Source organism: Etheostoma spectabile, unplaced genomic scaffold (genome assembly GCF_008692095.1).
Source record: "Etheostoma spectabile isolate EspeVRDwgs_2016 unplaced genomic scaffold, UIUC_Espe_1.0 scaffold00002555, whole genome shotgun sequence".
NCBI classification, from domain to species: domain Eukaryota; kingdom Metazoa; phylum Chordata; class Actinopteri; order Perciformes; family Percidae; genus Etheostoma; species Etheostoma spectabile.
This window is the reverse complement of record NW_022602915.1, coordinates 18,681-42,239: the sequence shown is the minus strand read 5'-3', so window position 1 is coordinate 42,239 and position 23,559 is coordinate 18,681. Positions and strand designations below refer to the sequence as shown.

The window sequence follows — 23,559 nt, the reverse complement described above, 5'->3', positions numbered from 1 at the left end:
GAAGACACCTCAGGAGAGCAATGAGAAGGGATCCCGCTTTCAGAACGCCCAGACGTGTAGAAGATGTGTACAGAATAGACCAAGTCAATGACAATACAGATCAGGATGACAGAATTATAGATAAATTGTAAATCTATAAAAAATGGATCCAAAGGATGTCAAGCAATTTCCGGTGTCTCGCAACTTGTTTTGCTTTATAAATCTATTAGACACATTATGAAATGTTCGGTATGGAAGTTGGCCCCCTGGGTGTGAGCAACTCCCGTTGTAACTGGATCCTGTAATTTTCAACAGAGAGATCCCAGACAGTGCATTGGGATTACCTCCACAGCACACTCTTTAGCACTGGCACTCCCCATTTTTTTTCAGGGGATCATGGAAACACTATTTTGTCCTCAGTGTACTGTACTGCACTGTATAGGCCTAGATGGATATCAATAAAGTATTATGGCAAAAAACTTGAATTAGAAAAAAAACTATTATAAAACAATTTTGAAACTTGTTCTTTCCACTGGTTAAAATGATCTCTTGTTTATTTCACACATTGAAGAATAAAGGTATGTGTTAACTTGCAGCTTGCGTTCAGACAGCATGTCGTAAAAGCAGAGGTCTGGAAATCAGCGGCCGCCACGTGACGCAGGCGGGGGCGGGCTCTGCTTCTTTGCCGGCCAATAGCGTCGGTTCAGGTCCAGGCAGGCTCCATGGGAGGGGGAAAAAACCCGAGAGAGGAGACGAATAACGGTACACTCCAGTATTTATGGAGCCGATCCCCGCATTAACCGCACCACATCGGCGTCGCCTCCTGTGATGCATTCATGAATAAATGTGTTTACAAACGGACGCGGTGAACGGCGTGTTGGGCTGACGAAAACAAGCGGTCCACCATTGTCTGCGTAGAAAAAAGAATGGCCTGGATGTGTAAGGTAAGAGGGGTTTCTCTCTCATACAAAAAAGGGAGGAAAAAACGCACAAGTAGCGCATGACGTGGTTGGATTTAGTGTGCTATTTAGCAGATGTGAGGTAAAATGTGAGCTAATGGTGGTGATGCTCCTTGGAGTAATTAATTAACCCTCCTCTGCTTTCTGTCTCCTCGTCTGGTTTTTTTTGCGGGACTCTGAATTTGTGATTTTTGCTCGTACACATGAAGGAAAGCCAGGCCCTAGTTGTTTGCATTCAGTCCATGTTTTGGCCATTGCTCGTGAAAGAAAGCAGGCAGATGCAGGCCATGCAGCCAGCTGTGTTCACAGCATGCCTCATGACATGTTCAGGTGTTTACATGATGTGAGGAGTTTTACCACATCCACAGCTGCCTGCCTTAACAGATGAGGTGAAGTTAACAAAAAGTTTCCCAGTGACTCTCGCTGTGTTTCCTCTTTTTTTCCCCACCCTTTTCATTTCAGTGTAATTCAAGAAATATCAGTAATTCACAGATGTCAACATCACCCACACTGTGAGGGCTGAAAGTGCAGTTTGTCCATGGATGACTCAAACACACTTTGTGCTAGTTAAGGTTTATTGATTAATCTGGCACTTTCATGGCTCATTTTCTCTCCATAAAATGTCATACAATAGTGAAACATGTCCATCCACAGTTCCCTGCATGGAGTTTAAGGTGACGTCTTCAAACACCAAATATATTTAGTTATCCTCATTGATTAGCTGGAAACATTGAATGACTGATGATGATTTTTTTCTTGATAAGTGACTTAAACAATGAATCAATAGTTGTCGATCAACCAATTGATTAACTGATTAACTTCTTGTTTTCTCAATTGTTTGGCAATAAAACGTGAGACAGGCCTGTAAATAATGAAATATCTCTTTTACCGTTTCCCAGAGTTTAAGGTGACATATTTAAATAGCTTGTTTTAGCCAAACCAACAGTCCAAACCCCAAAATATTAAGTATACAATGATTCTCACATTTGCGAAGTTGAAAACTGCAAATGTTTATTTGTTATTGAAAAATGACTCAAAATTAAAATTGTTGTCCATTATTTCCACAAGATTAGTTGACTAATAGTTTCACCTTTATCATCCATTCACATTCTGGTTCATTTCTGGATTTCTTAAATAAGCATTTTGTCTATAAAATATTGAACACACTTTGATTGATGGTTCCTCCTTCCTCATGGACCTCCTTCCTCATTTGGCAAATGGATTCAGTCTCTAAGTTTGTGTAAGCAAAATCACACAATACTGTGAAGTGATGGGCTGTGTTCCAGTTGTGCATTAACAAATGTGCAGTTTTTATGTTTAAAACAACACATTAGCTTGTTGGAATCAAATATTTGAAACAGTAAGATCATAAACAGTGTGATTCTGATGAGACTTAATAAACACTAATATTCAATTATCACTAATACAAGTTGAAGATCATCAGCATCATTTCTCTACCTTCAGAAAAAAATATGTATTCATTGTACTCAGATTGTGCATCACAATGGACATTCTTTGTTTGGTTTTGTCAGACTTCATGCTTTATCAATATTTTTATAAGTTTTTATTCATGTAAAGACACTTTGGTTCCTGTCAAGACTCCAACACCCATTACATGGTACAAATTGCACAGTGATTTAAGGAAAAGTGAGTGAGCTGTAACTGAGACTAGCTCTTTGTTTCTTGTAACATTAGTCAGATGTAGTAATGGTTATAAGTTACATAGTCAGATTCAAATACCCCCCCGTGAAGTGCTGCTGACAAACAACAGCAATCTTGTCTCTCTAGTGAAACACTTCACTCTAGCTTTCTTCTATATGCAGCTGTTGAATCAGCTTATAAAGTCAACTTGTTGTTTTTACTATTATTTTAGATATTTCCAAGTGCATATGCAGCTGTTTCATGGTGTGTCCTGCTTTTCTGCTTCTTAGCAATTTCGTGATTCTTAGCAATAAATGGATGTTGAGTATGAAGAGATAGCTATAGTGATGATGGATGGATAAACTGATGTATCTACTCAGCCTACCACCTCAGCCAAGTGTAAAAACCATCCAAGTTGCTATCTAGAAATCACAAAGACATGTTTGAGGTACTTTGACGAGCTCCACAGAGCTCTTACAAGTTTTTTTTTTTTTTTTAATTAATTGTAATATGCACTCATTACAAATCTTGGTCACAATTCTATCATTAACTTAAAGGTACAATATGTACATTTCTGCATTAAATTGTCTAAAAACTACCCTACCTATGTTATATATTTGTTGGTCTTACACTATCCCAATTTTTCCACCAAATTTCAAACCCAAAGAAATCTGTGTTTTATTTTATGATATGGATCGTTTCCTTTAGTCGCCTGTCAGTGGTGTATTACCTTTCCCCCTCTAGTTACTCGTAACTTGCAGAACACTGTCACTCAGATGATGCTGTACGTTCAGGAGTAATTGGCCCAATCACAAAGTCCGGACTCACAGACTCATGGACTTTGGTGCCCCGTTCTCGCGAAATTCGTAAAGGTTTAGGGTTGTCGCAATTTCAAATTTCAAAGGGCGTGATGGTTCGAGTACACACTTACTAAGCCCTTTCTGTGAGTCTGCATTGATGCAGACGTCACCAAAGGGAATTACCCACAGTTCAAAGCATTGTGACGTTTACCTCGGAGAACATAGGAAATCCGGAAATTACAAAGGTAATCAACAGCACGACACACAACCACGGAATGGAACGGACCTGTTGTCCAGCTTGTAAAAAAGAGTTTGAATAAATGTGGAATCAGGCAGCCGTCTCCTGTGCCTTGGCTGTGTGGAAAGCAACAACTTAAAATGAAAATACCCAAACCGGCAAGTGTCAGCAACGTCTTTGCTAGTCAACGTCACAGAGGTAACGTGATCTTGTGAAGTGCAATCCCATTTATACTTATCTGAGCCCATGTGGCCTCACACACTTTCTCACTTAGCACCTGAGATCATTAAGTCTGAGTCTTAGTCTTCAGTCCTCAGTTCACTTGGGATTGGGCCATTGTAAATCATACAATGTCAAAAAAAAATACTTGTAACTGTAATATTGCTCTTTTGCCACACAACATATATTGTATTAATTACATGCCACTTTTTAAAGCAGTAATACAACAGAGAACTTATTCATTGATAAATTTGATATTTTATTTCATATCGATTCAGCTTAACGTTACTACAATATGCTGGTTGACAAGTAGCTAATTTTAAATGCTTGTTGGATAACGATATGAGGTCATAAAGTTATTAGTAGTATGATTGTTTTCACTACAGTTAACATCACTGGGCTAATTAGCTAGCCAGCACACCTCGGTCTGTCTGCCTCACTCCCCCAGCGCAGAGAGGCTCAGTTGTGATGACAGCTGATAACAGCCCGGAACATATAGCTAGCTAGTTAACGTTAGCTCCCATTCAGCTATTAGCCAGCCATTTTTATTACAGCAATCCACCTGGCCAGCACTTAACTCTGGTGATTGGTGCTTAGGACGCTAACGGCAGTTTAAGGAAGTGTCAGGAAACAGACCATATCAGACCCAGGCACCCGAGTCACAAAAGCGGCCATCTATCATTAGCTATGTCTCTGTTAGCGTGAGTGGTGTCCCTGCCAAAAATCTCCTCCCTGATGAATTTCTTGGTTTGCTTAATTAATCAGACAAAAGATGGGTTAAGCACCAAAATAAAAAGTTAAGATTACAAAAAGTGAAGGGCAGCTGGAGATAATCTGCTACAGAAAACAGCCATTGAACTACTAGCTAGCGTTACAACAAATTCCCGTCCGCCCAGTGTTTAACCATCCAAAAGGTGAAATATTTTGTGTATTAGCTGTTGGCTAATGTTAGCTTGCTAACTGGTTAGCAACCAATAAAAGTCAAATCAAGAAAAATGTATTTATGTTTGGGGAAATGCAACTTTTTTATTATAATGACATGAATAAATGTTACCAACTAAACCTATATACCTTGAATACCTTGAATGAGTAACTCCGAGAACAGATGCATTCCAATCAGCAATGGTGTTACACTAAAAACTACAACTCCCATAATTCCACGCAACTTCCCAACATCAAAAATTTGTGTTTACCATCCATTGTTTCGATTGAGCAACCCTTAACAGCAGAAAGTTACATATTGTATGTGTACGGGTCCTCATAAAAAATTGTAGCTTATGCTTTTAAAAATGACTCAGTTGGACCCTTTGCCCCAGGTTTACTTAAAACTTCTTCACAACTTATGGACACATTTGTCGTAACATTTGTGTAAATTGTGAAAACGTCGACCTAACAGTCGTTTCCCTTTCAAAGCTTCCCGGATTGAATAATTTGAAAATTCTTGAGTGCTGAAGAGCTAAAACTATCCAACAATTCACAAAAAAAGAAAAGTTTAGAACTTTGTATTCTCTTCTTCTCTGTCCCTCATGTCAGATGTTGTGACACCTTTCAGGATTCCAAACCCTATGTTGGGAACAACTGGGTTATGCTATGTTATGTGTATGTTTAAAAAGCAGATAATGGGCAGATGTCTTGTCTATGTTAGGTTAATGAACAAAAAGTGTACAAACAGCAAAAAAATCACACAAATGTTTTATGTTTTCATAATTTGCTTGTGGCATCGGGACAGTATTTTCAAACCGTTACTGGTAATTTCGGATCAAATCTCAATCAAAGGGACAGCAGAGAGAGAGAGAGACTAAACAACACTAAACAAAATGTATCAGACAAATGAACTGCTTGATTTGCCAGTTTAGAATTGTCATTTTACAATAGGCCTACACACTCATGATGTGTTTAGGCAGTAGTGGAAGAAGTACTCAAAGTACCAATGCCACAATGTATAACTACTCCATTACCAGAGTAGGATGTAACGAAGCACAAATACTTTGTTACTGTACTCAAGTAGATTTTTCAGATTATTTGTTGTGACGTTTTACTTTTACTCCTTACATTTTAACTTGAATATCGGTACTTTCTACTCCTTACATTTGACAAAATTGGCTTGTTCCTTTAGGATTATCAGTTGGGATTGTGTGCGTCCTTGAGAACTGTAAGTCGAATAACTGATGTCAGTTCATTTAAGCCTGTTGTTGTATTGGTCTATAGTTCTTGCAATTTAAAGGAGGTCACTCATTGGTAGCAGAAGGCTAGTTGGAACCAGTTACTTGCAAGATCTTTGCTAGGCTAAACTAATGCTGGGGGCGTCAGACAGAGTTACAACACGCACAGAGAAGAAAAGGGTATGTATTGACTTGTCTAACTCTGGGGGATACAGTGAATAAGCTAATGTCCCAATAAGTTGGCGTGTTCCTTTAAAGTAAGTTAGCTAGTGATTTAGTTTTTTGTGTTCTTCACCTGTTAGCTAGGTTGCACATGGCTGTTGATGCGATATAATGGCGACTGTTGAACGCTCTTGCTCACGTTTGTATTTTAGGTGCATTATTTTGATGCCACAGTTAGGCTACACTGCATTAAGATAATGCAATTAATAGTGGGTTTATTGTTATTATTTATTCTCATAGAATCACAATTGAATTCATATCTTGCTACTCAGTCAGAATCTTATTAACCTGGAGTCCCAGTCTCTGTCACAATAAATATGTAATGTTTCAGGCCTATTGACAGACAACCATTTAAAATGTATGGAACGGCATATAAAGAGCCTTTTTCCATGTCCACTAAAGTTTCTCAGCTTGCACTTAGTAACATTGGTGTGGTCCAGTTAGCTTTGCATAAAAATGGTTGTCATTCGCAAGGCTACTTTTAATTTTATACTTAAGTACATTTCAATGCCTGTACTTTGTTACTTTTACTTGAGTAAAGAAGTTAAATCGGCATTTTTACTTTTACCAGAGTATTTTTTAACACAGGTATCTGTACTTCTACTTGAGTACGTGAAGTGAGTACTCCGGCCATCTCTGTCCAGTACAAATAAATTCATTCAAAATCTTACTTAAGTGAAAGTACAGTATTATGATCAAATGTACTTAAATTATTGATAGTAAAAGTACTTGTTCTGCAAACAATATATTGTTGTGTTTATGTTTTAGTATACTGTATATTATATCAGTAGTTTAGTCCAGTGGTTCCCAACCTAGGGGTCGGGCTCCTCCAAAGGGGTCACAAAATAAGATAATTGATGGGGTGTAAAATAAGTTAACACTACTTTCACCACTGTGTTCAGGTGCATGAGAGGATGTACTGTATTTCTTAAGCCACCAGGTTTTGTTAAGGACACTAAGAACTGTCACATTCAAAGTCTGCTACTTAGTTCATGTTTATAATTGGTGAGCGATGCCTGCAGAGAGTACTCTGACGTGCAGGGTTTCCTCTTTGTTAGCTTGTGTTTTAATTGGAGTTGGTTCATCCGTGAAGAACTATGCTTAAGCTGGGTAAGGCTGCGGCTGTTGTCCTCCATCAAAACAGTTTCACGATGGAAAGTTGGTGATGCTGTTGTTACTCCTAACTACATTTGGCAGAACAAGGCCACTTAAGCAAGTTTTTGTGATGGGTTAATGTGGGTACACAAAAGCAGAAAGCACACAAAGAAAATTTCAAATATTTCAAATAATAAATGCAAGCACACACAAACTTGTTGTGTTGTATGCGCGGAGAGGTGTTAACAGCTACTGGGAATGCAGTGAGTGTCCCAGTTCTTTTAAGAGTTTCAGGGATGAATGGTACTTCTCTATGTTCCCCTTGTCTCATGTGATTGTGTTACAGCAGAAGGCAGGCTGATAAAAAGTGCCCCGCCACCGTTAGAGAAAGCGCAGGGCACTGGCAGGATGTTGAATGAGGATCCGGTTTATATTCAAAGTGCTATCAAATCCGTGCTCAGATTTCACTTTGTGCCATTCTCCCCTTTTATCTGTTTTTTCTGTTGAGTGGGAAGTTTACATAAGATTTTCCATTGTTTCAAAGTTTGCTATCTGGCTGCACAGGGTCCTTAAGGAAAACCGGATTTTCATTTTTAATCCTGTAGTTCATACAGATCAATTACTAATAATTTAATAGATTCCTTTATACAATACTGATACTACTTTTTAAAGTTAGAAACTGGGTCGCCATTTCATAGTCTTTCCACCAGAGAGCACTGACAGCTTTATGTTTAATCAAATGCACAGAATGTTTTCTTATTGACAATTTAAATAAAAAATCAAAGAGATCTATTACTGTTCAGGTTATGTTTAAAAAAAAAAGACTAATTACGATACTGATGGATTGTTATTGGATTTTTTTAAAAACTCCCAAAAACTGGCAATAGTTAAAAAAATCAGTATCAGTTGAGCTATAGGCCTAGTTATTAGGTGTTGCTTAGTTCAATCTAGGATTTTTCCTTATCTGAATCAACAGAGGGTGCCGGATGCTATACAGATTGTAAAGACCCTTGAGGCAAATTTGTGATTTGACAAATAAACCAACAGCTATTAAAGCGCACATAATATGCTAATTTTCAGGTTCATAATTGTATTTGGAGGTTGTACCAGAATAGGTTTGCATGGTTTCATTTTCAAAAACAGCATAGTTTTGTTGTACTGCACATTGCTGTAGCTCCTCTTTTCACCCTATGTGTTTTGGTCTCTGTTTTAGCTACAGAGTGAGCAATCTCACTTCTTTACTATCTTTGTTGGGAGTTGCACATGCTCAGTACCTAGGTAAGATCACATCAGCTAGGTAACTTTCTCCAACTTTGGTCAGGATTAGCTGGGAGACTTCTTCTAAACGAGGGCACACTTGTGGAATATCTGCAGAGGAACATGGAAGTAGTTCTTTTGTAGATTATGGTGAACTAGTGTGTGTTGTAGCAGTGTTTGGTCATTGAAAACGAGCTAGCATGCTAGCGATAGCATGCTACGGTTAGCCACCTTGTCTTGGCTAGTGGCGTAGAACGCCGTGCAGATTTTGAACAGCTCACCCGGAGACTGAAGGCAGAGAACATTCAGAAACCCCATAACACCCCAAATCCTATGGGCACTTTAATGTGTCCTTTCAATGCTCTGAGCAATGAAACACAACACATCTTCTTTGTAGCGTCCATGTTGTTTCCACATAACAACAGAGACTGTACTCTATGTAGTAGATGTTTCATAGATTTTTACTTTACTTTACTATTTATTTTTGTGTTGACTTTTTACTTTTACTTACATTTTACAAAATTGTCTTGTTCTGTACAAAGTTCTGTACAAATGTCATGTATCATGTTGTGTATCATGTAGTGTGTGTTGTTGAATAGTGCGGACACTGCACTCACACCGTGAGTGGGCGTGCACGGTACATGGAGAAATGAGTGAGAGAAAAGAAAAAGAGACTAGCTGTCCGGAGGATAATCAGTCATGTAACTTATGTTGTCAGTTCATTTAAGCCTGTTGTTGTATTGGTCTATATTTCTTGAAAATTTAAAGTAAGTTAGCTAGTGATTCTATTGTTTGTGTTCTTTACCTGTTAGCTGGGTTGCACATGGCTGTTGATGCGATATAATGGCGACTGTTGAACACTCTTGCTCACATTTGTATTTTAGGTGCATTATTTACATGCTACAGTTAGGCTACACTGCATTAAGATAATGTAATTAATAGTGGGTTTATTGATATTAATGACTAGCATATATATGATTCCTATGCACTGAGTATGGTAGCCGTTTCAATGTTATTTATTTATATGCAGAACCACACACAAACACAAAGCCATAGCAGAGCCATGCACATGTTTGTCCTGTTGTAATAAAGCATCAACAGAGAGAAGTTGTCTCCATCCGTGTTTTACCAGACACACCTGGGGCAAAGTTGGACACCAGAATCAGCTTTAAATACAGTCCTAATCTAGTATCTAGTTATTATTGTTAGTGTTGTCAATACCAAATTCAATGTAATTGGATGGGAATATACACAGAATTCTCACAGAATCACAATTGAATCATATATTGCTACTCAGTCAGAATCTTATTAACCTGGAGTCCCAGTCTCTGATACAATAGTCATAAATGTAATGTTTCAGGCCTATTGGTAGACATCCATTTAAAATGTAGCCAACGGCATATAAAGAGCCTTTTTCCATGTCCACTGAAGTTTGGTTGTCATTCGCAAGGCTACTTTTACTTTTATACCTTAAGTAAATTTCCAAGCCTGTACTTTGTTAGTTTTACTTGAGTAAATAATTTAAATCAGTACTTCTACTTTTACCAGAGTATTTTCAACACAAGTATCTGTACTTCTACTTGAGTACAGGAAATGAGTACTTTTGCCATCTCTGTATAACGACTTAAAGATGATGAACACAACAAAGTGGAAGAATGACTTCCCAACTTGGGAAATGGGACTATCTGAGGTGTATGAGGTGAGGTATTTTTTTGGGGGCATTTGTTGGCCTTTATTCACAGGACAGGAGAGAGGGTGTGGGGGGGGGATGACATGCAGCAAAGAGCCGCAGGTTGGAATTGAACCCAAGGTTGTTGCGGTAAGAACTGAGCCTTTGTACGTGGGGCTGTGCTCAACCAGATGAGCTAGCCAGGTGTCCCAAAAATTCTGTTTGACTAGCTACACTTTTCTCCTAACTGAATGTCCTAAACAAAAGTCTTTGTTTTGCGGCTTTGCCATTGCCGTCCATTTTCTAAAAACCTTTTGAGCCGACAGGGTACCATTTAAGCGTGTGGCTTCTTTATCATGGTAATGTAACCTACATCTGTTGTACAAACACACACATACACACACTGCACAGAAGAAACCAGTGCAAGGATTAGTTTATTCACAGTGGTAACCAAGGGAGATAACCTCGCTCCAAATCTGGCATTAATCCAGTGGTAGTCAAAGTTACTGGGCCAGCAGAACTATCCCTTAAACCAGGAATCTAGTCAACATCTGGGAAGACTTAAGGCTTTACTTGATCTCACGATGTGTCATTGGTCATGCTGGTCAGGTAGTTTCTAATCCTGGGTGGCTTAATCATGTTACTCCGCCATTTTGAGGTGCTTGAACTCTGTAGCCAGTGCTGGTCATTTTCTTAGCTGTTTTTTCTTTTAGTCCGTTCCCAAAATACAAAGAAAAGATACAAAATATGGCAGCCTACAAATTAAGTTTCACTGTGTGATTGCAGTCACAGTCAGCAGCATAATTACATGTCACTCACAAAAAACTTCTGGGCCATAACCTTTATTATTACTGCACACACACTCACAAAGGAGCCTTTTGAAGCTGTAATGTCAAGTAAGGCTTAACAGTAACAGTTGCCAGGTTGTCCTTGGTAACCATTTTGAGAAACCTTCAACCAATTCTCCGACTTTGGTTGCACTCAGTGGCAACAACTTTTTAACATGTAAAAAATAAGGACAGCATAACGTGTGACTTGCTGGATTAACTTTGGAGGAACCAGGGATTTAATATGGACACGTTGACCGATAACACTTAAGATTCTTTTATGTCATATTGACATATAACTGCATAGTATCTTAATTACTCAAATTAAAATTAGTGTTGAGCCCTGTCAAGGTTGAAGTTTTATACTTTGAGTACACTTAAACAAGAGGCCAATAGTCATAAAGTAACTGAAAAAGTGCTGTTGCTAATATGCCTTTTGTTTCTCCAGATATCAGGAGAAAGTGCAAACAATCAATGCAGTAGAACATTTAGCGGCAATTTTGTTTAAAAAGGCCAGAAAGCTTGGCCCTCAGTGCTCTGACAATGCCAGCCCTATCTCCACAGCGCTGTGGAGTAAGGTCTGGCTTCACCACACATACATTCCAAGATAGGAGAAAAAAACGCTCTGGGTTTCTTTAAACCAATAACAATCGTCTTGTGCGGCGCTAAGCTCCAGACGCAGAGACGGTGCCTCTGCAAAAAGGTCTCGGTTTGTTACTCTGTTTCATTGTGAAAGCTGTTCTCCTCATTTGATTGTTCTCTGCAGAAAACAATTAAACCCTTTCACCGAATATACCTAAACCTTTAATCCAGTTTGCAGCCTGTCTTTATTTTGTTTCAACAAGGTCTCTTCTGCCACTCAAATTCCTCCCTCGCTGAACAGAAACTTCCACAACAGAACTTGTTTTTGGGAAACATTTGCACCCCTAAACCTAACCACAGATGGGACTCTGGTGTCTAACTCCCTAATTAGGATAATAATTTCTAGGAGACAGGGTTGCATTTTATATCCATCTGTAAAAAATGTAAAAAGTCTGAATTCATACTTTATTAAGGTTTGTCCGCAAGACAACAAGCAACAACTTTTCTTGTCTTTGCATTGACTTTTTATGGGATCGCGCAGCTGAATTCTGGTCTGAAAGCTGGTCTGATTGGTTGAAGGACTATCATACAGAGTCATTTGAACTATACCATTTGTCACGCCTCTTGTGTAGAGAAAATACAGAGCAGGCTCCCCAGACCAATGCTCAATCTCAAATCTATTGAGCTTGGCTTGGTCTGGTGATAGCCAGACTAGGTTTGACCACGATCCAGGAGGTAATATGTTAATTTGCTGCTGCGTGGAAATAACAAATACCGGATGGACTTCACATTGTGTACGTATGAAGGAATGACCAATGGTTGCTCACACATTTGTGGACAGTTATGTATATCTACTTTTAGGAGCATTTATATCCTCTCTTTGTGTTCATTTCCTAACAGGAAGTAGTTACAGAGTCATACAGCTCCTAGCCAGTTGGACTCATTTGAGCTGTTGGCAAGACCTAAATGCCCATTGGCACAGGGGTGAGCAAAAGCCCCAGAGGAGACCAATCAGTCTTGATAAGGAGTTATGCTCTCCGTAGACTTGGATGTGGCTTAGAAGTGCCATTCAAATAACACAAAAAGAAAACGTACAGAATCACAAGGGGCAGCAGGCGGCGTCAGAGTAGGAACTTACTTGTGATTTAAGTATTTGCCTTGCTGAAGTACTTGTTTTTTACCTGACCCTTGTTTTTAAGCTGCATGTATAGGAAGGAGCAATTAAAATCCTTCTTAGCAGTATAAATTTAGTATCATAGTTTTATGAAATCCTGTTGCTCACAAACTAAGTCTTACCCCACAAGGTGGCAGGATCACGCGTTACCCTGAATAATGGCTGATTTTGTGTAACTCGCCTTTTCTGCACTCTGCTCTTTAACCGAGCGAGCAGAACATCCCTGTAATTAGTGTTGTCCAACTGTGCCACGCCCGCTCTCTCCAGACTGGCTTTTTTAACTTGATTATTGCCTTGACATGTTAGGGTTTTTGTTTTTCATCCTATCGCAGAATTTGCAGACAACATCAGATATCTTTGACGGACATCCTGGCTTTGATTCTCTGTCTCTTTCTCTTTTCTAGAAGTGTCATGGTTGTGCTCAGTGGGAGCCACGTCTGGTCGTAGTGTAGCTTTCTTCCTGAAGGCTCTTGACCAAGCCAGCTAATAAAAGGTTTCAGTGCCACTGTTATTATCCCCAGCGGAAACCCGGCAGTGCTCTGATCACCAGCATCGGGAGGCTGATTGCCTCTGTGAACTGAAGAGGTTGACAGACACTAATACAGCCTGGCGGTTAAGTGAGGGCATTAAATAAAGTGCAGTCAATTTTGTTAATGAAATATAATCCCCTGTCTGCTTTTATGCTCGGCTGTGCCCTGGAACTTTCTGTTGTTGTGGTTGTTAGGAGAAAAGGAAATGGGCAGCGGTTCAAAATGGCACAGTGTACTCTGGGTAATGTTGCATCTGCTCACTGGCTCTGGGCTGTTGTTTTGTGAGAAATCTGCACTGCTGAATGTGTTGAGTGACATTGTTGTGTTTGAGATTTCACGGCTGGTTTTGTGGTTGTTTTCTTACCAGATTTGATCTGACACTGCCACAGCCTCCTCATCCACACACAGGCGCACACGCACGCACGCACACATGCACACATGCACCCATGGAATGCCACTCTCTCCCACCCTTGGATTTTGCCAATACAGTGTAGCAGCACCACAAAGGCTTTGACAGAGCAGACTATGCAAACTTTACTGTTGTTTTCCAAAATGAACACCTGCGTGTGCCACATAGCGGAGCTGTTTGGTGGCTGTCGATTCACCTGGTTGATTTGTTTATTGTGTGCAACAGCTGCTTCACTTAAAATTCACAATGCTTTTCGAGCTCTCGGAGAACATTCACAATCTAAAGAGGATTAACGAAAAACAAAAAGCTGCACTGGTAAATTGTTTGAATGCTTCTGGGGTTAGTAATCTCTGAGAAATCTGCTGCTTTGAACAAAGAAGATTTAGTTGAGATTTCCTCTCTCTCAATAAAAACTCCATGAATTTTCACAGTGAGACTTAAAAATAAATCTTAAGTGCAACACATCCTTTATCCGATTCAACATATACTGTTTGTTCAGTGGCTCCAGAAAATAAGAGCAAATTCCTCCACGTCTGTCTCATGCTTGGCACTAATCGCCATGTAACCAAATCCTGACAGACATTTAGAGAAGGCTGATGTACAGTGAATTACCATGAATCATTAGTCCAGGATAGGGTGTATCTAACAATCATTTTCAGTACCAATTGCAGTCTGCTCATTATTGTTTTTCAAGGGACACTTTGCCAATTTTAAACTAGCTCTGTGTCATGGCTGTGTGGACAGTGTGTGCAGATGAACGTTGTCTGGCTTGGAGCAGTGGAGGTCTGCCTGCAATCTGCTGCTATGAGCAGGAGCTCCATGCACTGGCTCTACAAAGGGAAACCAAACATTGTTCATCTGTCTACACTGCCATGACACAGAATTGAATTGAACTCAGCAAAACATCTCATTAAGTAGCCTAGTCATTGTTTAGTTTATGAAAAATTAAAAAATGGTTAAGAAATCCCTTAGTCTTAAATCCAAAGAGAGTAAATTTACTATCATACTGTATATGACACAAAAGGAAGAACATTTTCACATTTGAGAAGCAGGAAGCAGAAAATGTTGATTAATTGAGGATCAAAATTGGTGCCTCAACATGAGGGGTATTAATGAAAATGGTTAAATAATCTGCTGTTTTGCTCTGGAATAAAAAAAAAGGTGATACAAAAAAGTAACCCTGATGATTTAATCAAGGTTGTCTCAGCCTGGAGATTGTGATCCATGGAGTTGTGTATGCCGATATATCGACCAATAGTTGTTATTGGTGACTTTATTTGCTAGTAATCATAAAAGTAATAATTGCACTAGAGAAATGGTATACTCGGGTTGTGGTAATTTACAATGTGTCCATATATAGTTTTATCCACCAGAGATCACCGACAAGCTTAATTTTACACTGTAAAACATCCCTCTCAGCATCAGGAGACAAAGAATCATCACAGTCTATCAATCACAGCCTTTTCTGCTTTGATTTTGACCTTTCTGTTTTTTAAATCTGTCTCTTGCAAATCGTCCAACTTTATGTACTGCAAATAATCTGTTAAAGGTCCCGTGGCATGAAAATTGTACGTTATGAGTTTTATTTTAACATTAATATGCATTCCCCCAGCCTGCCTTTGGTCCCCCAATGGCTAGAAATGGCGATAGGTGTAAAGCGAGCGCTGGGTATCCTTCTCTGTCATTGAAAAATTTTGAATTTTATGACCTCATAAGGAGCAAGATTACCTCCCCTTTCTCTACTTTGCCCGCCCAGAGAATTTGGCCCATCCTTGAAAAAGTCAAGGCAAGGCAAGGCAGTTTTATTTGTATAGCACATTTCAGCAACAAGGCAATTCAAATTGCTTTACACAAAATCAGTTAAACAGATAAAACACAAGTATCCTCAAAAAAGAAAATCAAAAAATTAGATTAAACAAGAGAGAGACATCATGACTTTCAAACAAGCAAAGTGGCAGTTGGTCAAGGCCCCCCCCCCCCCCCCCCCCGGACTGGCTCTAGTGGCTGTGATTCTGCACCAAGGCTGAATTTGGGGAAAGAGACTTCAGATATAGTATTAGGGGACCACTAGGGTCTACATAAAAGCATCCAAAGAGCACCATGTCATGGGACCTTAATCACCATTTCAATGGATCACTTAATTGCTTGGCCTATGAAATGTCAGAAAACCAATCACATTTTTTGAAAGCCCAAAGTGATGTTTTTTTTTAACCTACCAACACTCCAAAACTACTAATTAGCTATCACATAAGAGAGAATTATTGATGACAATTTGACAGTTTCTTTTTCTACTTCCACTTCTTCCTCTTCTTCTGCATTGAATGACGGTGATAAACATCTCTCAACTAACAAGTAGTTGAAGAAGATGCGAATAACCTTCACCAGTTTGAACAGTGCATTTGTAACCTCAAGGTATCTCAGTCATCATCCCTCTGAGGGCTAAGCACCAAACAGGACAAATTCCTTTTTATTACTGAGCCACTTCAAAATTCAGTAAGCATTGCTGCTTTCGGTCTCCGGCAGCCTTGAGGAGAAGTTTCTTAGCCAGACACATTTCTTTAACAAATAACACCTTTAGGAAAGTCTCGAGAGGCCGGACGTCTGTTTAGTCTAGTGGAGAAAAAAAATTGGTGATGCTGTTTGTTCTTCTTGTCCTGCAGATGATGCACTGCATCTGTCGGTTTGTCTAATCCTTTCCGATTGTCAGATGTCTCTGTAGTTTGCGTTGGTGATGTATAAATACATACTCAAATTTCTCTGTGTGAGCAGTCATGCTGTGTGTAATCGCTACCAATGGGATGAGGCTTTATTATGGAATTATGGCGGGATACCATTGAGTTTCAGGGGGAATATCAGTTGCTAAATGTCAGTAATCCTGTGCTGGCATTTGGCAAATTGAAATGGATTTTCTCTGGTCGATGTTTTTCTCAACAGGCACCCCCCCCCCCCCCCCCCCCCTCCACACACACCACCTCACCCTGCCTTCGCCCTTTAAACACAAAGAAACAGGGAGAATTCTGCTGTGAAGTACTCAAATCAAAATTATGTGTGCAGCATCTTCTCTCTGTTGCATTTTAATTTTGCACAAAAGGTTCTCTTGCCAATTGCGAGTCTGCAGTCAGGCTGTGGTAGATGGCAAGCAGCAGATTCAGTACTATACAGTGTCTTCATCCTTGGCTGGCAGTGCCGTCCTCTCTGCCCGTCAGCCATCTGTGACCAAAAGAGCCACCTACTAAAAGAGAGAGAAACCCAGATATTACAGCAGGATCAAGCTAAAAGGCTCTAGTCATAAACGAGTGGCATAAGTCATTTTCTGTGATTGGCTGAATGCCGCAAGACATTCTGGCTTAACGTTCTGGCTCAGCGTTTTCTCTAAATATAACCCTTGACAATAGCAGTTATAGATATTATAGAATAGGAAACATGCTTTTTTTAAACCACATTTTCGTCTCCATTTACCCGTAAAGCAGGTGGTCTGAGACATGCAGCTACAGCGTCTTTATAGCCAGGCTGTCTTCACGCTGTGTTTGTTTGTCACTAGCCACGATGGCATGTTTTCATCTTGTGAGTCTGTGTGTGTCATCATGGCAAAATGTAGTCCAGGCGACATACTGTAGCGGGAGCTACCACAGAGGCGGATTTCAATACTTTGCCAGGTGTTACATTTTTTTCTGTCTGCAGCCAGATTTTTGAAACAAAACTTTACAGATGTATAGTTCAAAATGAAGGCAGAGTTCGAAGATGGGTGTGGTTGGAACAAGGGCGACGGAAGTAGGGGGGATAGAAAGTAGGGCCATTGGCCCGATTGGCTCAAGCATTAAACTGTAAATCAAACGATAAAAAAAACTGAAGGCCTATTGCCTTCTGTTTTTTTATTGTTTGATTTACAGTTTAATGCTTTTTTTTAAAGATAATTTTGTTGGGCATTTTCAGCCTTTATTTTGGAAGGACAGCTAAAGATATGAAAGGGGGGAATGACATGCAGCAAAGGGCAGCAGGTCAGAGTCCAACCCTGGCCTGCTGCGTTGAGGAGTAAACCTGCGCCTGCTCTACCAACTGAGCTAACCGGGTGCCCACAGTTTAATACTTCGACCAAGTTGACAACCATACATAAAGCAGCTCAACAAGAATAAAAAAAACTTTATTGGAAAAAAAATGACGTAAAAAAATAGAAAACAGTTACAATCACACATTACAATAGTAATAAACAATAAAAAGACCACAGGTTTTGTGCAAAGTCGAACTAAACAAAGACACCTGTTTAAATGTAAATTAGTTTTAACACTGTTATAAATGCTTTGTTCAAAGTTTACAATCTCTTCTGCTCAGATGTAACCTGTTGACTTTGTACAGTCTAAAATATTGTCACCCATACAGTGGCTGATATTGTGACATTTGAAATTTGACCATTTCTAGTCGAGTCACATTGCTCCAAAATCAGGGGGCTGTATACAATAAACGGCACCTCTATCCTCAGACTAGGAAAGTGTGATATTTATATGATATATTTGATATGATGTGATACAAATGATGTCATGATTAAGGCTGCAACTAACGATTGTTTTTATTACTAATCAATCTGGCAATTTTTTTCTTGATAAATTTATAAATCGTCAGAAGTCAGTGACAAGTTTAAAATTTTGTCCGACCAACAGTCCAAACCATCAAATCCTCACATTTGAGAAATGAGCTGGAACAATTTGTGGTTAAAAGATTAATTGCACAGATGACCGCTGCTGTGTTTTGTGGATTACATGTACGTTATCAACCTGAGACGTATTAACGAATGAAACAAAGAACCCCATCCAGGGAAAAACCGTAGTTTTAAGGGCTGTGAGGAAGAAATCGACAGTGATGTAAATCTTCCCACACAGCAGAAAGTCACAGTCAAACATAAAGTCTCAATATGCTTTGTTTCTGACAGGTAGACTCATTCCGCTCACACAGATATGCAGTTTCTCGACTTCTCAAAGAACAGATTTTTTTTCCTCTTCACTTTCACAAATTCTTCACTTTCTCAAGTGAGCGAGCATCAGCCTACGCAGCAGAGCATAGAACTTCTCCAAACTGTTTCTGTGAACATATGGTGGTGTTTTTTTCCCCCTCCTCATCCCAAAAGTTTTCTGGTAGCAGAAGGGGAAGTGAATATTGTAGTGTTTAATCCTTTATATTTGTGGGGATTATGTTCCATTTGATATCAGATATGCATTAGTCAAATGGGTTTTGACTGCTTTCCACTCCCGGATACAAGTACACGTGTCAAGATACACACACACACACACACACACACACACACACACACACACACACACACACACACACACACACACACACACACACACACTACATCTACTGATTAAGACAGGGATTTGCAGTATTGATGTTTGTAGCTGTGAAAAACAAATGGATAAAAGGGTGTTTTCTCCTTATTGTTGCCTCTACAGAGTTTCATCAACATAAAAGCAGTAAGGATTTAAGATTCTCTGTGATGCTCTGGACTATAATGATGCAGTATCATGCCAACAGAACAGATTAGTGTTCATTTGACCTGGATTGAAGGATTTTCTTTTCATATGTCACCGCTGATAAGGCTGATGCAACCGAAGTAGCATGCACCAAGGGCAGCAGCATCAGGATGTTTAGTTATTGTACTGGAAGAACGAAACATCTGCACAGCACTAAGCAATGATTTAAATAAGGAACTGCAACAGATAATAATTCACTATTCCCATGGGTGGAGAGTTACTAAGTTACTGTTACACTAGTACTGTACTAAAAGTCATAATCTTGAAGGTCTCCGTTTCTTTTTTTCTTTTTTGTTTGTCTTTGGCAATAGGCGGTAATTTCAGGTGTGTTTTAGACCTTACTTCCCAGAGATCCGAACATTATCGCCTATGTGACATATATCAGTCAGCAATTAAAGAGCGTGTCTGTTGCGTTAGCTCCACCTGCCCTCTCTTGTGGACCAACCACTGTTGGGTGATGGAAAAAGCGTCACTAACTGTGATTATTCCTGGGAAAGTCACCACAGACATGTAGGTTGTAAAACTGCAAATGCAAGGGCTTTTATCAGCGGGCCATAGGCTCAATCATCATTGTGTTACCTCATTCAGCGATAGATAGTGACTTAACAGACATTTTATTAAAACTATACTTCTACTGCCAACCCAAAGATATTTAATTTTTTACAGTAAATACGTATATTCAACAAATTCTCACATGAGAAGCTAAAACCACGGAAGGATTAGGAATTTTCCTTCTGATTCAACAAATTGTTAATTAATTTTCTGCCAAGCAACCAACCAATCAATCAACTAATTTATCCCACAATAAAAAAACGTTACACCTTTGTGAGTGCTATGTACAGTTCACTAACAACAGGTAGTTAAATTGAAGAAAATAGAAGTGTCACATATTGTCCACCACTTGTAGTCCCCAAATATTTGTTACTAAATACTAAATAAACATCAATGTGCAGGAATTTTGGTTTGTTCTCGTTTCAGTTTAAGAGTTTCTTCTGAAATGATGTGTGCAACAATTGGATCTTCCAACATGCAAATTGAACAATTTACAAAAGAAAGGGATTTTTGGTGATGGATTATGAGAAATATGTTGGCTACCCAGACTTCTGACAAACATTTTGCTGGGTTTTTAGTATTAATAGAGTAAACTCATTTCAGTCTTTGCATGTGACTGCTCTGGTGTTGTTGGAAACACCTAATAAATAAACCTCCGGCTGCAGGAACCTAGCTGATTAATGCACTGTAGCAAGATAAAATTAAGTGAATGTTTCTCCAGAGCAGAGCATTTGTTAGATGAGCTCCACAGATTCTTTTTTAAGATAAAAAACTGCAGCCGAGCTCCTCTGCTTCCATGTGGGAGCCGCATGCCAGCTGTCTGAGGGGACTGCCCCCTCTGCTGGGCTCTGCAGGACCAGCAGCAGGCTGCAAACCTCCCAGCTCAGCAATGAACGTAGCAGCTGCTCGTTCATTCATTCACTGTCCTTCTTTTCCTTTGAAGGACAGTGTCTTCTTGTCCTTTCCGTTCAACTTTACTTCAGTTCATTTATGCAGTGAAATAATGAAAGAAGAAACTGAGAGTAGTGGAATGTAACATTTACTACCATTAAGTACCTTAATGTATTTAATTACAGTTTGGAATTTTAAGTATTTAAATTTTATGGCACTTTTTACTTTTTACACTTTTTACTCCACTACATTTTTCCGCTGTGTTATTTAGCATATTTCCCAGATTTATTTTCATATAAAACATGATGTGCTGCTAAACTTGGTGCATTGGTCAGTGAAACAAAAATACCCCTCTTATTCACTTATTCATTTGAATGTTTCCAGATACATTTCAAACAAGTTGGTTTTAATTAAACACAGGTTGAAAAATAAGGTTTCTAGGACAATAATTGAGAGAAAAGCAGATTTAATAGTCCAACATTTTATACAGTAGATAAAATCAGCTATATCTCAACCAACCACATGATAATAATCTTACAATTTGCAGTGCAAAACTCTACTCTCTACTGCTGAAATAAACAAAAATATGCCACTGTAATGAGTAAAAACCCAAAAGACTTGTATAAATAGCTCAAGAATTAAATAATATATAAACCTAAGAAAATCTACAAATTGTAGTAATGATTTTGCACAGTTCCTGTGGCTGTCAGAGCTCCTGTGGGTGAAATTTAGAGGTAAACTTGTGCATGACCGTGTTACCAGCAGCAAAGTCGACCTTCTCCTACGGGAAAATAATACTTTGTTATCTTGTACTTGGATGACTTTTGAAGCGAGACCTTTGCTGGGAATATGACAAGAATTAAATAATGTGTCTGGACCTCCAACTCTCAATCTCAAAGAGTGGCTCTTTTGTTTACGCTCCTGTCTTATTCCCCAGAACAGCACTAAGGCTGTAAAAAGAGGGGAGGAGGAAGAATGAGAGAAAGACTCTACAGACAAATATTTTCTCTAACGCCTTAATTGAAATTGGATTTTAACTGCTCGCTGGACCGTGGTGGAAAGAATCAGGTGCCAGGGAGCTAGCAGTTTTGCATTGCAAATGTAATTTTCAGTTTTTTTCCCATTGCCCAGGAGGCACTTGAAAATAGCTTACAGATATGTTTTTTTATGAGCCATTTTATTCAGGTTGAGCCTCTCATTATTCCAATACCCATCGCGATTAGCTTTTCTGATTGAACTACAGTGTGGTACTGTTGTTAACTGAGCAGGAGCGTTAGTCTTTGGGGGAAATTGTATTCTCTTCATGCCCAGATAGAGCCTGATGGAGGTGAAATTTGGATTGCGCAATATGCATAGGGAAATAAACATCTAATGTGCTTCGAGGTTTCATTCATCACACAAGTGGATGGGGCACTTGTTGTTTATTATTCTGTAATTTTCAAATGTATTGCCTAGTCGGTTTGCATAGGGGAATGCTGCAGTGATTGATACAGAAAATAATGTTTAGATATTTATTTATGCCTGTAGATACCAACCACTAGCAATCACATCCTCATACTGAACATGTTATTGCCAGTGGTGGAGGAAGTTTTAATACTTTAGTAGTAAAGTAAAAGTAAAAGTGACCACCCTGTATAAAAAATCCTGCATTGAAAATATTACTTTAAAGGGATACTTCACCGATTAGTAATAAACTTTGTATCAGTAGAAACCCAGTGGTATTTTCTAATGACCGTGCTTCCCTCCCACATGTCCCCCTGAAACTAGTATTCTGTGTGTGTAAAAAGATTTCTGATGATGCGAAAATCATTATTTTGCATCATTTGAGGCATTTTTGCCCAGCGGCTGTGGACTACAAGCTAGCTAGTTCCACATGTTTTGCTAACTATATTCAATTTACACTTTTTTATATATTGTTTGAAATGGTCTTAGCCGCAATAAATAACGTATGGGCTCTGAAAAAGTATTTAAAAAGATCTGTCATCTGTAGCTGCTGTAATCCTGTAAAAATGTCCACCAATCACTGCCTAGCAGTCCGCTTGGAAAGAACCAATCAAATGCCTCCTTTCCCCACGGCACGTACTCCACCCCTCCCGTGTAAGAGCCAGAGCGCAATGGGTCTCCACATTGCTAACAGTAGTCATGTTTGTTTTAAACATTCTGTATTAGGTGTTTGCTTACCCGTGAATGAGACATAAAGTCAAATTGCTGTCCTTTCTCCGCTCTGCTCTGAAGTTGCAACGCAGCGATGCTCGTGCACGTCTGTGTGTGGGTAGGGAGTGCCAAGGGCAGGGGGAGGGGTTAGACAGAGCCCTGAGGAGATGCTACTTTTAAATTTTGCTAGCTTTTCAACATTATCAACCCTGCCTCTAAAGCAGCAATAATACTTATTTGTATTAGCCCGGGAACCAGACAGATCTGCAAGTGTAGCGGTTGTGTACTCTTGTGCGTTGTGTATATAGCTGAAACATGTACTCTTTCTCTTTGGCTTCACCCAGCCGTTTATTACAAATATCACAGAATAACAGTTGCAGTAGTTCTCCACAGTTCAGCCAGTCTCACACTAAATGCTAAAACAAATAAGAATGTAGTGAATTTAAGCTAAAACGAAGCTAGCAAAAACATTACATGTTGACAACAGATGAATAGAAAAACACCATTTAAAACAATAAAAGAAACAAAATTGACATACTGCATTTACTCAAGTAACTGAATGCTGAAAATAAACTCAAAACAGTTTTACCCATAAGAAGGTAATTAAAACAAATGTATAATGGAGTTAATGTTAAGGCAACTTACAATAGCGACGCCACATGCAGACTTTAAAT

General features: G+C 39.2%; 1 long non-coding RNA gene and 1 pseudogene across 1 annotated transcript; both read left to right on the top strand.

The window, feature by feature from the left end:
* Nucleotides 1–865: 865 nt before the first annotated feature.
* The window catches only part of LOC116675983 (alpha-N-acetylgalactosaminide alpha-2,6-sialyltransferase 3-like), a 36,037-nt pseudogene continuing 13,343 nt past the window's right edge, over nt 866–23,559 (top strand).
* On the top strand, nt 6,116–18,820 carry LOC116675984 (uncharacterized). The gene is made up of 4 exons (XR_004328575.1): nt 6,116–6,255; nt 7,181–7,184; nt 11,527–11,529; nt 18,809–18,820. It is a non-coding gene; the product is annotated as an uncharacterized LOC116675984 (long non-coding RNA).